This window comes from Athene noctua, chromosome 8 (assembly GCF_965140245.1).
Source record: "Athene noctua chromosome 8, bAthNoc1.hap1.1, whole genome shotgun sequence".
Lineage (NCBI taxonomy): Eukaryota > Metazoa > Chordata > Aves > Strigiformes > Strigidae > Athene > Athene noctua.
In genome coordinates, this window is record NC_134044.1 from 29,735,610 (window position 1) to 29,750,141 (window position 14,532).

Here is a 14,532-nt window from a genome sequence, read left to right on the forward strand (position 1 = left end):
TAAACGGGCACTGTGGCATCTGCGGGAGCCGACAGGAAGCCCAAGACACACGGGGAAGTTCTTATGGAAACAATAAGCCCACACCCCCCCTCGTACAAAATAAACTCTGTCAATGGCTGCAAACAGCCCTGAACTACCCCGAGCAGGACGTATGGCAAAGCAAGTGTCACTTGTTTCAGAAATGCAAGCTACTAATCAGATCTAAGATAAGGTGCTAAAATACTTCTGAAAATTGTAAGATTCCATAATCTAGATGGAGTCTATAACCTTCATCATCTAATTTTTTTTTTTTCCTTTCAAAAAATAGGTTTAACCACAGAATGCCAAAACCTAAAAGAAACAATTAAAAGCTACATCCACCCTTTATGAAAGGTTTACTAAGGAGGGAGAAAAGGACAATAGTAAAGCAGAGTGCTATTCATTTGGAAGTAAAATAATGAGTAATCTCCAGAGCAGCACAAAGCACAGGGTTACCAGTTACCTGCTGACACTGGGACAGCGGCGGGGCTGCTTTGGACGGACTCTGCAAAGCTCAGACGTGTGGGTGTCCTCCTCACCCCCCACACCATGTGCACGAGAGGAACCACAGTGACCTGTCCCACGCGGGACCCTCCCTGCTGGGTGAGGGCTTCCGAAGCAGCCCCTCACACGTTAACTAACCTCACCGCCTCTGTTTGCCAGGGCTGAGAAACAGGCGAGATCACACACGGCAGTGAGGGACAAAGCCTTCAGAAACGGAACAGATTTTTAAATTTGGATTCCTGAAAGCACCATTTAAAGCCTTTACAAGCACCTGCAGAGACACGGTCAGCAGTTAACCTGGATCACAAAACACAATACAGCAAGTCTGCCGGTGACAGGACTGAAACCCTGAGAAGGGGCCAGGGTGCTGCCCTTGCCCGGTCCCTGGCCCCTTGGCCAGCTGAGCTCCCGAGCCCCCGGCCCGCACCGCGCCAGGGAAGGGGGGGCTTGGCCGCCAGCACCGCTTCCCCGCAGGAGAGGCAGACGGGCCTTTGAACACGCCAGACCTCGGGACTGAGCAGCCCCGAACACAGACAGGAGGGAGCCAAGCCCAGGAACATCCATTTCCACATTTCTGGGAAAGCTAACCCAGCAGCTGAGCAAGTACGGTATTCTGCTGCTGTTGCACTTTTCGCTTGTTAATTGTTCTGCTTCCAACTCCCGCTCTCAAAGGCGCAGTTTTGCCTGGTTCCTCCTTCACCTTTCATCATCTTCATGACTTTTCAAACACACAACTCGATCCCTTCCTCCACGTGTCCAAGAAAGCATCTACACACCGCTGGAAGACACTCACAGAAACCTGCTCACCCTCTCCTGTAAGTTCCTGTTTGACCCTTCCCCGCTGCCCACGGCTGCCCAGGCGCCCTCCCCTCACACCCAGCCCTGCCCTTCCTCGCTCCACCCGGGCTCCGGGGCAAAGGGCTCCTTCCCAGCAGTTACTCTTGGGAAATACAGAACAGACAACATGAAATGCAAAAAACAAATACTGAATATCTACCCAGCAAACTTACAGCTTATAGGCTGCATTCTGAATGAAAACATGGCTTTAAAAAATGTCATACTGATCATCAGAAATTTGTGTCAGGATAGTAAATATAATTGCTACTGAGTGACAGACAATTTTTTTTTTTCAGTAAAAAAGTAAAAATCACACAGAGACTGTTCTGATTCATATACAGTGTTAAATATATCCAGCCTCTTTAAAGTCATTATTTTTTCCTAGTGCAACAAAAAAGGAAGTCATGCTTTTGTTTTTGAACTGTATTCAATTAAAGACTTAGGAAGACAGTCAAAGTTTTAGATTCTTAATGCATCACCATTTAATTTCTGAAGATAAGCCAAGGAATAAACAGAAAAGAACATTTATTTTAGTGGCTTGAGTTGCTTCCAAATGCTCTCTATTCCACATCTCTAATAGAAAACTAATAAATAAAACCAGACTGTGCTGGGCTGAACACAAGGGATCGCAAACCCCGGAGCCTGACGCCTCGCCCGAGGATCCCTGCTCGTCCCAGGTGTCCCGACGGACCCTGCAGCACCTCCCGCCCGTGGAAACATCCCCAGCCCGAGAGCTCACCCGCGGCGACTGGGCAGGGGCCACGGGCACGGAGAGCCGTGCTCTCCCCCTGCCCTCCCGCACCCACCTCGGCCCCGCCGTGCCACTGCCAAGGAGCCACCACGGTGCTGCTGGCAGCCACGTGGCACCCGGGCCCATCCCGGCACATGGCACCTTCCCTGCTGCTCCCCAAAAGGACAGGAATTTGCATTAATGGTTATGCAACGGGGAGACAAGAAACAGGAGTAAGGTGTAGGGTAAATAAATTCAGGTTTATTGTAATTTGATCTGTGGGAAAGCATCCGATTTCTTGACTTTCAGCACAGCACTCTGATATTCTATAAGAGGTTTTTATGGAAGAAAACTGTTTTGGAATGGTTTGCAACATTCATCCTCAGAGAGTATATTACATTCAGTAATGGAAAGGTCATTCGAACCGACTTACAGTTCTGTCAAACCAACAGAAACATACAGTTAAGTCTGGAATATACAGCACATTTCCAAAACAAATGAAACTTAATAGCAGTCACTTAGGAAACCAGTAAGGAAACGCTCTGTCCTCCACCAGTCCCTTCTTGCCTCATGTATATGCCAATACAAAAATCTGCTAAAGGGTGCCCGACCTCCATCGCTGAGCTCAGGATCAGCGAGCGACCCCCGAAGAGCTGGCGTAGTGACGGCGTTTCCTGCTGCCGCTCCCCCTCACCCCGGTAACCATCCCCAGAAGTCGGCGCTGATGGAGCCAGCTCACACAGGAAAAGTTAAACAGCCCACCAATGGGGCAAAATCCCATTTCACACCAGGTTTGGGCAAAGTAACAGCATCCACCAAGAAAGCAATCCCCAGGTAAATAAATGCTATTACAAACATAAGTCTTTAAACTTCTTTGAATACATCAGATCCGACTCTGGGTTCATGGAATGGGAGCGAAGGTCACTACTGATAACGAGTTGTTATGAACTGCTGGGCCCAAGGAACCCAGATCCATGCACACACCAATACAGCCGAAGCTCAGAGCCACCCCACTGAAATAAAGCCAAAATGTTCTAGAAATACCTTTAGTCATATAATTAATTCCAAATTCCCACCTTTCCTTATCATCAGCAAGTCAACAGCCCAACACAAGCAGCACAGGCTTCTAACCATCACCTTGACCGAGTTCACTGGGAATTACAGAGATGATCTCATCAGGGTGAAGGCACACTCAGCAGCGTACGCCCCGTACATCCCACCTCACATTACCCAGGCCACCTCTGCTCAAGGCATGAGATGTTTGAGTTGTGGCCCCGTGTCAAACTGAACTTGATATATACACTTTATCAGACTTTAGACATTGCTACCATTGTAGTTAAAAAATTAAAAAAAAAATATCCATTTTTCTAATTGCAGAGCCATGTTTGGTTTGTGTAGTAATACATATACTTTCCTGTACACGGGCTAAATTAAACACAATTTAGTGAACTATTTCGTAGGACACTTAAATAGAAACTGCAGAATATTATCCAATGCTAGAATATAAGTAAACAACACAGACTTCAGAAATCTCATCTTGAGATGTTTGCTAAGTCATATTTGGAAGAGACCTTGATTTTCCCTGTGGTGATCCCTTTTAAACAAGAACACAAAACAAACATGTGAAATCTAATAAACAACGTGGCTTCAGCATTGTTTAAATGCTGAACTACCCCACATTCAAGGCAGAGTTCAAAGCAGGGCGGTCACTTCGCCTTCAGTCTCCTCACAGGAGGCAGCTGTTACAGAGCTCTAGAAAGAGCAGCGACACCAGTCCCCGCGTGGCATTATAGCAGCCCCAGGACAACGATATTAAGACAAAAGCAGCAGAAGAGACACACAGAGATCATTATCATGACCTCGTTATGAGCATTAAAAATTTTTCAAATGTTTTTAATTAAGAATTTTATACTTGAAAATTGATGGAGACACACTTTGCTGGGCACGCAAATGGAGAAAACAACAAGTTTAAACTCTCCACTTTACACTTTGTTAATCTCTGCCACACTTTTACACTGTCGTCTCCTCTCAAATGATTTTTCAGATGCTATTCAAGATATAAATTACTCCATTACTTAAAACCGAAGGTTTTAAAAGACACACCGAGCAAGCCTTCTCCCCTGCCTTCTTCAGCAGCTTACTGCTCCAAGATCTCCACAAAACCGACACGACTTCATTTACCATACTCAGTCCCAGAGTCCAGGCATTTACTGACTGTTTGCTGGCATAGCTATAGCAGAAAAGCCTCCTAACAGAAGATTATGGGTTTGATTTTATGCAACCCACCATGGCAAGTTCAGTAAGCAAAATAACATGTATTAACTAAAATCATTCTCACTTCCTATACTGTGAACAAGCATGTCCTGGCATAGGGCCCAGGCTTTCTTACCTGCAGAAGAGGCATCTTCTCTTCCTTCCTCCTCATACTTCAACCCAGAAACCTCTAATTTTCTGGTATTGACCTTGGCTCAAAAAACCCAAATAAGACTTTTTCCATTTGTAAGGCTTCTCATGTCCTGCTGGTCTTCAGTCACAAGCCTCAAAACTACAGAATTGAACAGAGCACAGAACAACATTAGACCTTACCAAACAGAAGGTCTGAGCCTCTGCTTACCTTTAAATAGCCCCCGTGGGTTTGCGTGTGTAACACTAGGCACAGCCTGACTCACCCTTCTAACACCTGAAAATAATGAAGTTCTCTGGCTAATTAAGCATGCTGACAAATTGAGAGCAAAACCTATCAGCTGTGCAGGGGAAAGGCTGCAGCTGAGATCTAAAGAGCTAGCATACACGATTCGAAAGCATTTCCCTTTTAAAATTTGTACTTAATTATAACTGGTAAATAAAACATAGTATAATTCAGAAACACTCTTATCTGTCACTTGGAAATAACCAACCATGCCCCGTTTCTTTGACCCAGACCTCTCTGCTTGTTTGGGTGGAGAGTAGGGGGGGTTGGTTTGTTTGTTGTATTGGGGACTTTCAGTTTGTTTTTTCGGGTACTTAAAAGCTGAATTAAGGGTCAGTGTGCAGGGCCATCTTCACGAGATGGCAAATTCTTACTTCATCACAAGCAAAAATTATCCCTGGCATGCATCAGCTTTCTGTGTGTTTTCAATTCGCTCGGAGGCACGTTTTAAGATTCTCGTTAATGAACTACCAGAACACCTTCATTTCACCACTGCCCTATGCCCACAGGTGCTGTAGGCTTCTAGATTTGTACCTAACAACACGGTGCCCTTCAGGCTCACTCATCTTTACCTAAGACACTGGCTAATTATAATTAGTAATTGTAAAATGGTTAAAGATGGTATCAGCTGTTAAACAATTATGCTATTCCAATTCCCACTGATACATTACATCATTAAAGATGTTATTTAGTCACATATTTAATCATGTGTCTTTATTCACACTATTTTTGCATCAGAGGAACTGTGATTACATCATTTTATTAGTTAATCTTACAGTGTGGTGAAGTAGGGCTTTACCCAGAGCACTATGATAGATAAAAGAAATCAAGAACCAGGGGTTTTAAACTGATTTTACCTCCTCACTCTCCGCAGGAGCCACAGTGTACTGCCCGGTGGGAGCTGACGCCTCCTGGTGGTCAAGGACTCTCAATTCACAGCCACACCTACAGCTAGCGAACAGTAAGACTGTCAGTTCTTAAAACTGGAGGCTGGGACAGAACCCCAGGATATTTACAAGGCCTAAAGACTTACAAAATGCAGGAAAATCTGTGCTGCAGTATTTAACTATTTCTGTTTGTGCACCTAATCTTGTTGACATTTTATAAAGCTATGATAATCCAACTTTTTAGTTCTCCTCATGTTTTATTTCTGTGAAGGCAGCCACGGTTCAGCACTGCTGGAGGACACGCAGGTTCAGGGGCTGCCGTGAGAGCCTTTCTGTGGGACTCATGCACGGGAAAGGAAGGGCAGCAGTGAATTACTCCCCCCTGGAGAGCTCCAGTGCAGTGACTGTCCTCCACCACCCATCAGTCTAAAAAATGAGTACTGACACCAGCCTAAGGAGCCAAAACTGTTGTCTAACGTGCACCCAACCTTCCTGCCCTCCGGGATCCAACCCACAAGCATTCACCACCAGAAGCCTTACCGATTTCAATGAAGCATTGTCTCTGCAGTTCACAGCATGAAGAAAAAAAAAATCCACAGGTTTATGTGACTCCATCAGTATTGGGTAACAGGAGAAGAATGACTATAAGGTCAGCTAAAAGGAGGACAGAATCCAGCCAGCAAGAGTGCAGGATATTCAACCTATGAATTAGCACAAAAATTGGTACGCAGGCATGTTCTGATTGTTACAGATTCAAGCTTAGTTTAATGTTTCAAGATAAAAGAATATCCCACTGTTCATATGAGCATTTTATTATGGCTGTCCCTGTCCTGATGATGATGGCCCTGGCAATGCTGAACCCACAGGAGCCTGACAACAGCCCAGCCACAGCTTCTGCTCAAAGGCAAAGGCACTAAATGATCTACTGCAACGGGCCACCACAGCAGGAACAAAGAACTGCAAGAACGGTCATCCACCGAGTCAGGCACCAGCATGATCTACAGACTGACCTTGAATTAACTTAAAGAGTCTTTGTGTGGTTATCTATGCAGTAAGGCATAGTTTTGTGCAATCTACAGTCACTGAATTTGACCTTTTTGTATCAGCATAGCTATCTTCCCCTCTTTTACAACCAAGGCCCCTGAAGTTCCTCCTGCGTTCATCCTGGTAGCTCGTTTCCACTGCATGCTGCTAAAATACCTTTCCAGAGCAAGTAAACGAGACATGACAGCTGCTTCTTCAAATGCATTAAAACAATTCCATCATCCTTGTGCATTTAATAACACAAATAACCAGAAAACTTGCTGCCTTATCCTATGTGTGTAAATTCATAATGTGTAGTGGCCATTGAGAAACAGTGACATGCCAGATGAAGTATCCTCACAATGTACCTACAGAACGCAACACAGAGACCTGCAAATCTGATTCCAATGCTGCTTTTGAAATTAGAGCCGTTCAAAACCACCCTAGGCAATATCTGAGAACAGCACTGAAAACATCCATTCTGCACCTGCAATACTACTTTAACAGGAGTATCTGTGTTTCAGTTCATCTGCTGCTTGAGTAGATTTGCAGGTTAACATCTCTGCTTGCGAGGTGGTCTGAAAGATTAAAGATCTCACTGAAAGCACAGGAACTGCTGATTGTGCGTGTCACTGTGGATCAAACACCCAATTACCCTGTTGGAGGATATGCTCTGGTAACGAGGACAGCAGATTCTCCCCAGGCACACGGAGTTTCAAACAAGCTTTTCCTCTAAACTCGAGTGACAGATGATCCCTCTCTTCATGCCCATCTCTAATAACCACCCAGGTGAAAGAGAAAGATGTTACAGCTTTCTACGAGGCAAGAAAAGCTCGCTCTTTCTCACTAAATAGGTTATTATCTGCGTGCCTGTAGTAAATGCACCAAGCGGGAGCCTTTGATGTGGCTGCCAACTCCGCGGATGATTTATGGGGCCTGTGTCATCTGAGCGAGACGGAGTTCAAACGCGGCGGCCGGTGGGAGTCCCCGGCAGCTCAGACCCCGCGCAGACCCCGGCACCGGCCCATCCCAGCCAGACAAGATGAATTACCCGCTGAGCACACCCAAGCGGCTCCCGCTCACGAGGCTGCGCGGAGGAACAACGGGAACCCGGAGCTCGCGGCCATGGGGCACCGCTCGGGCCAGGCTGGGCCAGGCCAGCGGCTGGCAGGTGAGGACAAGGACAAGGACAGGGTCAAGGACCAAGACAGGGACGGGGACAAGGACGGGGACAGCCGGCCTGAGGCCCAGCCGGGGCCGGGGCCGCTGGAATGGAGGCGCCGGGCTGGGCAGAGCCAGAGCGGGGCCCTGCGAGGGCAGAGCGAGGCCTGTCAGCATCGCCGGCAGGGAACGGCCTTCTGCCGAGGATCCTGCAGAGAAAGCAAACGAAAATGCAAAACCTGACATTAATTTAATGTTAGTTTTGTGTTAATTTTACATCTGTGACTTTTGGAACAGAACTGTGCATTAAAACACCAGAGTGCCGGTATCATCTGCACAATTGTAATTCATTACTATATTAAAACCATAACCCCGTACCTTCCCCAGCCCCTTTCTCAGGACACAGGGCACTCTTCACACGCTTGGTCTGTAGGAGCCAGAGGCCAGCACCTGTCTGATTTCCGAGGCGGGCAGCTGCGCTCCCTGCCCGCGGCTCCCCCTCCAGCCCCGCGAGGAGCTGCCTGCGCCTGTACCCGGCAGCTGGGGACTGTCCAGGGAACACCACCTTTCCTTCCCACCTGAGAAGCTCATTTTTTCTGCCTGCAACTAGCCCTTAGCACACAGCCAGCACTCCCCGGGACAGGCAGCACCCACAACTGATACTGTTTAACATTTTTCAAAGCATCTTAAAAAGCCGAGAAGAATCAACACGGATGCCAGGACGCGGTGACTTCCACATCAGAAAGGGAGCTTTCAACCTCAGCTGGTCCCAGCAATCTGCTAGGGCAAAATCTGCATCAATTTGATTTGGTTTCTGTGGTAAGATGCTAACGGGCAACATCTGTCACAATGGAGAAGATACTTAAAAGGACCAGCTCTCTAGTGTAGTTGTTGCTAACTGTGAAACAGCTTGGTTTACTCTGGATGCTGTTCTCTATTGCTGTACGTACTCAACAGCACATAAAAGAGCCTTACTGTCTCCTGACAAGATTTTTACTTTGCTGTAGTTTCACTGAAATCAGCTAAACTTCTCTTAAGCAGTAACAGAGAAGCAAGAGTGAACACAGGACCAGTAAATCCCAGGAGCATTGTGAAGCCAGTCATGCAATTCTGACAGTTAATGCGGCCGTTCACTTCCACAGGAACCAAACTGAACTCTGACAGGATTACTGATGTGAGATTTTGGCCCTGGGAAACAGGAGTGGAATCTCTTTTCGCACGATCAGCTGGCTTGTTCTTTGTACGTAAGTAGCAAAAATTCTTAAGCTTTATCAGAGCTCTGTACTAAAACACAAAGGTTCAGGCAGTGTGCCTGCATGTGCTGTGTTTGCTGATACATACGATAGAATCTTAGTCCTCGTTACGTGTTTTCGTCTGACGTGCCGCTCGGCTCCCTGGGGAGCGCTATACAGCACTGCGCTGCACACAGCAGGTGTGACATACAGTCCTCCTGTTAATATCTGCATAAACACACTAGCGGCACAGAACCACTGACTGTGTTTTCAGAATCATTCGATGCTTTGCTGGGAGCTTGTACAATTCATTACAATGGAACTTAAGGGCCTGACTATGGCCTTGAGCCACAGAGGAATTGTACCTAAGTGTGTTATTTTGAAAATTCCCGGCGAGGCACTCAAAGTCATGTAATCCTTTTAAAGGCTGTCCAACAACCCACTGAGACAGCCCTTAACAAAACCTTATCATCCTTATGTTAGTTGCCCTGTTAGTAACCTGTATTTCACAGTCTGGTGAAGGAGATCACTCGCTTTAAAGCTTATTTGAAGGAACTGATTTGCATCACAAGCTTCAATCAGATGCCAAAGTTCTTCATTGCACTGGAGGTATTGCGACCACATCTAAAAACTGCCATATTTGCTTTAGAAAACCAGTAAAGACTACCTGAAAATGTGCTACTTTGACTTACTGTGTAAGCCGAGACACTGTAAGTCAACATAAACATTTCCCTAATGTCTAAGAACTTGAATAGATCGCATATTAAAGCAGAATTTTCTGCATGTTCGCTTGAGCACAGTTTGCTTAATTTCTTAAGGACTCAGCCTCAGAAGGTGAGATCTGTAGCTCTGAAGAGTACACTGGAAATACCACACTGAAATGTAAAATACCAGCCTGGTTCTGACTCTGAGTGTTAAGCAAATGCACAATTCCGAAAATTTAAGATATATAAAGATATGTAAGATTTCATTTGGGGTGTATAAGATTAGGTTAAGACAAGCTAAGAAACTAGACATATTTTACTGGAAGTGCTGCATAATTTGGTGCTTTCAGCCTTACCCAGGACTGCCCCAGCGCTCACGTCACTGTGCGAGGAGGAGGCAGGGGTCTACACAGCACCTGCTCCAGAGAAGCAGGTGAGAGCAGGGGCTTCCTTCCAGATGTACCGACAGAGACGTGGACTGGGCTGGTCTCTTACCTCAGAGTTGTTCTTTCAAGCTTCAAAAACTCCAGTAGATGCAATTGCACCAAGTCACATCTTCAGGTTTTTCTGCACATAAATTACAGCAGAAGCCATACCTCTTTCAAGGGAAAATAGTTTTTGACAAAAGTACAGGGCTCTAGGAGCTTAGTGACTCCAATCCAGCACTGGGCACACGTCATCTGGTCTGGTTTGACAGATTCCCACTCCTGCCTGACTAGTAAAGAAAAATGAGACAGTAGGCAGCCTTACAGAATCGTAGAATTGTTTATGTTGGAAAAGACCTTTAAGACCATCGAGTCCAACTGTTAACCCAGCACTGCCAAGTCCACCACTAAACCATGGCCCCAAGTGCCACATCTACACATCTTCTAAATACCCCCAGGGATGGCGACTCAGCCACTCCCCTGGACAGCCTGTTCCCGTGCTTGACAATCATTTCTGTGAAGAAAGTTTTCCTAATATCCAGCCTGACCCTGCCCTGGGCAGCTTGAGGCCATTCCCTCGGGGCCTGGCGCTGGGGCCTTGGCTCCAGAGACTCATCCCCCCTCTCTGCCCCCTCCTGGCAGGGAGTTGCAGAGGGCCAGGAGGTCTCCCCTCAGCCTCCTCTGCTCCAGACTGAACCCCCCCAGTTCCCCCAGCCGCTCCCCAGCAGACCTGTGCTCCAGACCCTGCCCCAGCTCCGTTGCCCTTCTCTGGACATGCTCCAGCTCCGGTGTCTGTCTTGTAGTGAAAGCCTTGAGCCCTGCGAAGCAAGTCCTTCACACGGAATTAAATTCTTGGATAGATCTAGATCTCATACATTTCTGTTAGCTTTCTTTTTCCAACACAAATTTAAAATAACATATTCCTACACAGATAAGAGATGCTGACATATTGCTTTATCACAAATTGTAATATTTTGTTTGTTATTACTTCCCTATTTAAGAAAACAGTAAGACAATTCGATTCTGACACAATCAGACACACGATCTGGTACCATACAGTGCACTGGCACAAGAAGACATTAAAAGAATGTAGCCAGCAAGAAGCTGTGAAGAAAAAGAACAACATGAAAACATTTTGCAAAGGGCCTTTAAGGAGAACTGGCATAATATGAAGAGATGGAATAGCATAAGGAGGTATAAAATGAGGCAGAGTGGGAATGTTGTGTGAGAGGAGCTGAGACACCCCGAGTACTGGTCTGCAAAACAGCCAGGAAACAGTGCACATGTGGGAGGGAATGGCCAGTATCTGCAAGGGAAGAACAAATTCAAAAGCAAGCATCACCAAACATCATTCAGGTACATCATTCAGATTAGAACTGCATGGAAAAAATCTTTTGCTGACACTGATGCTGAAAACACATCAGTATGGTGTTCTTTAAAATTGCCTCCTGCCCTCTTAATTTAATTTTGAGTCCTGTAAATAAAGAGATCATCCACTATTTCCTTCGAGATCCCAGCTTTGTGATTCGGCCCCATCACAACTTGCTTGAGGCAGCTGACAACACGCCTAAAGATCAGGAGCCTTGTGCAACAGCTCCTGACGTGCACAGAACACAGGCAGCCCCCTGCCCTGGTCGCTGCTGCGGCCACCCCAGAACACCAGCATTCTGCCCTAGCAACAGGGGCGGCCACCACAGACCCAGAGTCGCTGCCTGGAAAGTGAGACTATTCCCATTTTCCAAGAAAAAAAATGAGGGCTCATTCCTTCCATATATCATTTGCTCTCTGTGACTTCATTCCCTGAAGTTTGAGTCATTTTGCATTGACTCGTTCATGCTGAGGAAGAAGGAATTGCTCATGAAAAAAAGTAAACAAAAAAATGGAACACAAACTCAGAGCACCAAATTATGAACTCTGATGCAGGGTGGATTAGTGTGTGCACTCGAAAAGTCTTTGTGTATTTGACTTCGTAGGCCTGGCTTATGAATCCATCCTGTCAAGGATGGATTCGTAAGTAATGCTGAAATACTTGATAAACTGAGCAGTGTTCCGCGCCAGGGCCTAGACTTGACTGGAAAGTATTTTTGCCTGACTAAAGTTCTCAGTGTTGAGGTTGGGAACGATGAGTTTTACACTACCTCTGAACTAGGGCTCAGGAGCTGGGTCATTTCCCTGTGCTACCACGGACAGGCAGGTGCTTCTGGGCAAGTTGCTGCCGCTCGCCCAGCACACGGGTCCCCCTGTGCCCTCAGACCCCCCGGTTTTGGTGTGTCCCCCGGGTCCCTGCTGCCCAGCCAGCGCAGCTGCCCTCAGATCCTGCTCAGCCTCGGGGCTGAAAGCTGGATGCCAGCAAAAGCCACACAAACATGAATTAATGAATGTGACCTGCCTGATCTGAATCACGCTTCGAAAAGCGACTCTACACACGAGCTGCAGAGCAGCGGGCCTTTCCTCCTCGCTTCCACCAGGTTGGGTTATGTCCTATAAACAGAACTGAACTGCTAACGCCCCCCTGAGATCGTGTTCTGGTCCTGGTATGGGGGATTTGCTGTGAAGACCCAGTATGAAAGTACTTTCTTCATTCAGCTTTCCTCCTCTTAGCACTACTGAGTTTACGTTCAGCCACGCTTTCTTGCCAAAATACAGTTTCACTTAACAAAAAGCTCCCTTGATTCTCCCCAGCATAATGAATTCCATCTAAAGCAATGTCTTTTAATATCAGACATGTGCCAGAATTTGCCAGCAGAACAGAGAGATCAGCGTGGGTTTGTAGAACCATTGTATTCTCTGTAAGGCAGCGCCATTAAATCACAACCACATTATAATGTAAAATATTCCACATGTTCTTCAGCAACCTTCTGGAAAGAGAACTTTGTATTTCTTGTAATTTAATACTCTGTTTCTCAGAAGCATAGTAAGAGCTGGGTTTTAATTACAATACCCATACTGTATCCCTAGGTCAATACTCTTTTCTTAAAACTTTGACAAGGTACATTGTACTTTGAAATTATTATTTTGTTAATTTTAATGCAGATTTTCAAGTATGTGGTTTTGGAAAATGTTCTCAGAGACACTTCAGTCCCTTTTCTACCACAAATTATGGAGACTACTACAAACCATTTTAAAAAATGTCTTTTACCTCATGTTTACACAACATTGGAATGTGTCACTCCCAGAAGACTTGGTGTCAGTAATCCAGTAGAAAGAAAATTACTCATGAAAGTAAGTCATCCTTTGCCCTTCAGACTGTAATTAAGATTTAGAAAACATGACTGATGACAGCCCTGCAATCCTCTCTCGATCGCTGAGGGGAACAGAATTCAGTCGGATCAGGGACAGAGGGATCTCTCAAGTTTTCCCTTGTTCTCAGGGTAGCACCTGAAAACGTCAGCACGCAGTTGAGCGCCAGCGCTCACTCCAGACTGCTGTTTTTCTGAGGGCCCAGGTGCCGGGCAGCACAAGCAGGGTTGTGTTTCTGGGCACCTGAACCGAACGAAGAGACCGCCGTGGTTCACAGACAGCAGCACCCCGGTGAGGTTCTCGCTGGCAGACACGGTCAGTCACGTCACTACCAACGTCCTGAACTCCCCATAGCCCGTGTCACATTTCACAATTTCAGAATATGTTCATTTTTTAAGTACCAGGTAGTCATGCTGTTCTTCACTACTAAGCACACACAGTCACTTTATGGATTTAGATCACCTCCTCACTTGTTTGATTTTTTCTGATCATTTTTTAGACCCTTTAAAAGATATTTTTGAGGCTCTATCTTATCTCTTAGATTTATCTTACCATCATTGCTCCGATTATACATTTGCTGTTTGCAAAGAAAACACAGCATTAGCTCATAATAGGATGTTTAGTCACCAAACTAGTCCAAGAAATAATAATTTATCAGTCAGCCACTGCAGTCATCTAACCGTGCCTGCAAAAAGAAAGCAATTTTGAGTTCATGTGCAAGAATTCACTAAATTGTTCATGTTTTGCTTCTCATTATTAATGATTTAATGAAATAAAAATTTCATTTTTAATCTTAAGAATAATTGTTAGTGATCCTAACCAGACTCAAATAATAACACACCCTGTGTCCACTCGAATACCACTGTAATACCTGGCTCTGTTACTTTTTCCCAAGTATTCTGAGGTCTAGTCGACATTGAAAAATACTGTCATGCTGTGGATAGTTTTCATTTTTCCGTGTAGTCTCAGTCTGGGTTATTTTGCCATTCCAATAAATTAATCTGATTAATCCCTCTTCCTGACTTTACCTAACTCTGCCAAGAAGGACTCGCACAGATACTCCAGAAGCCTGTTCTCACCTA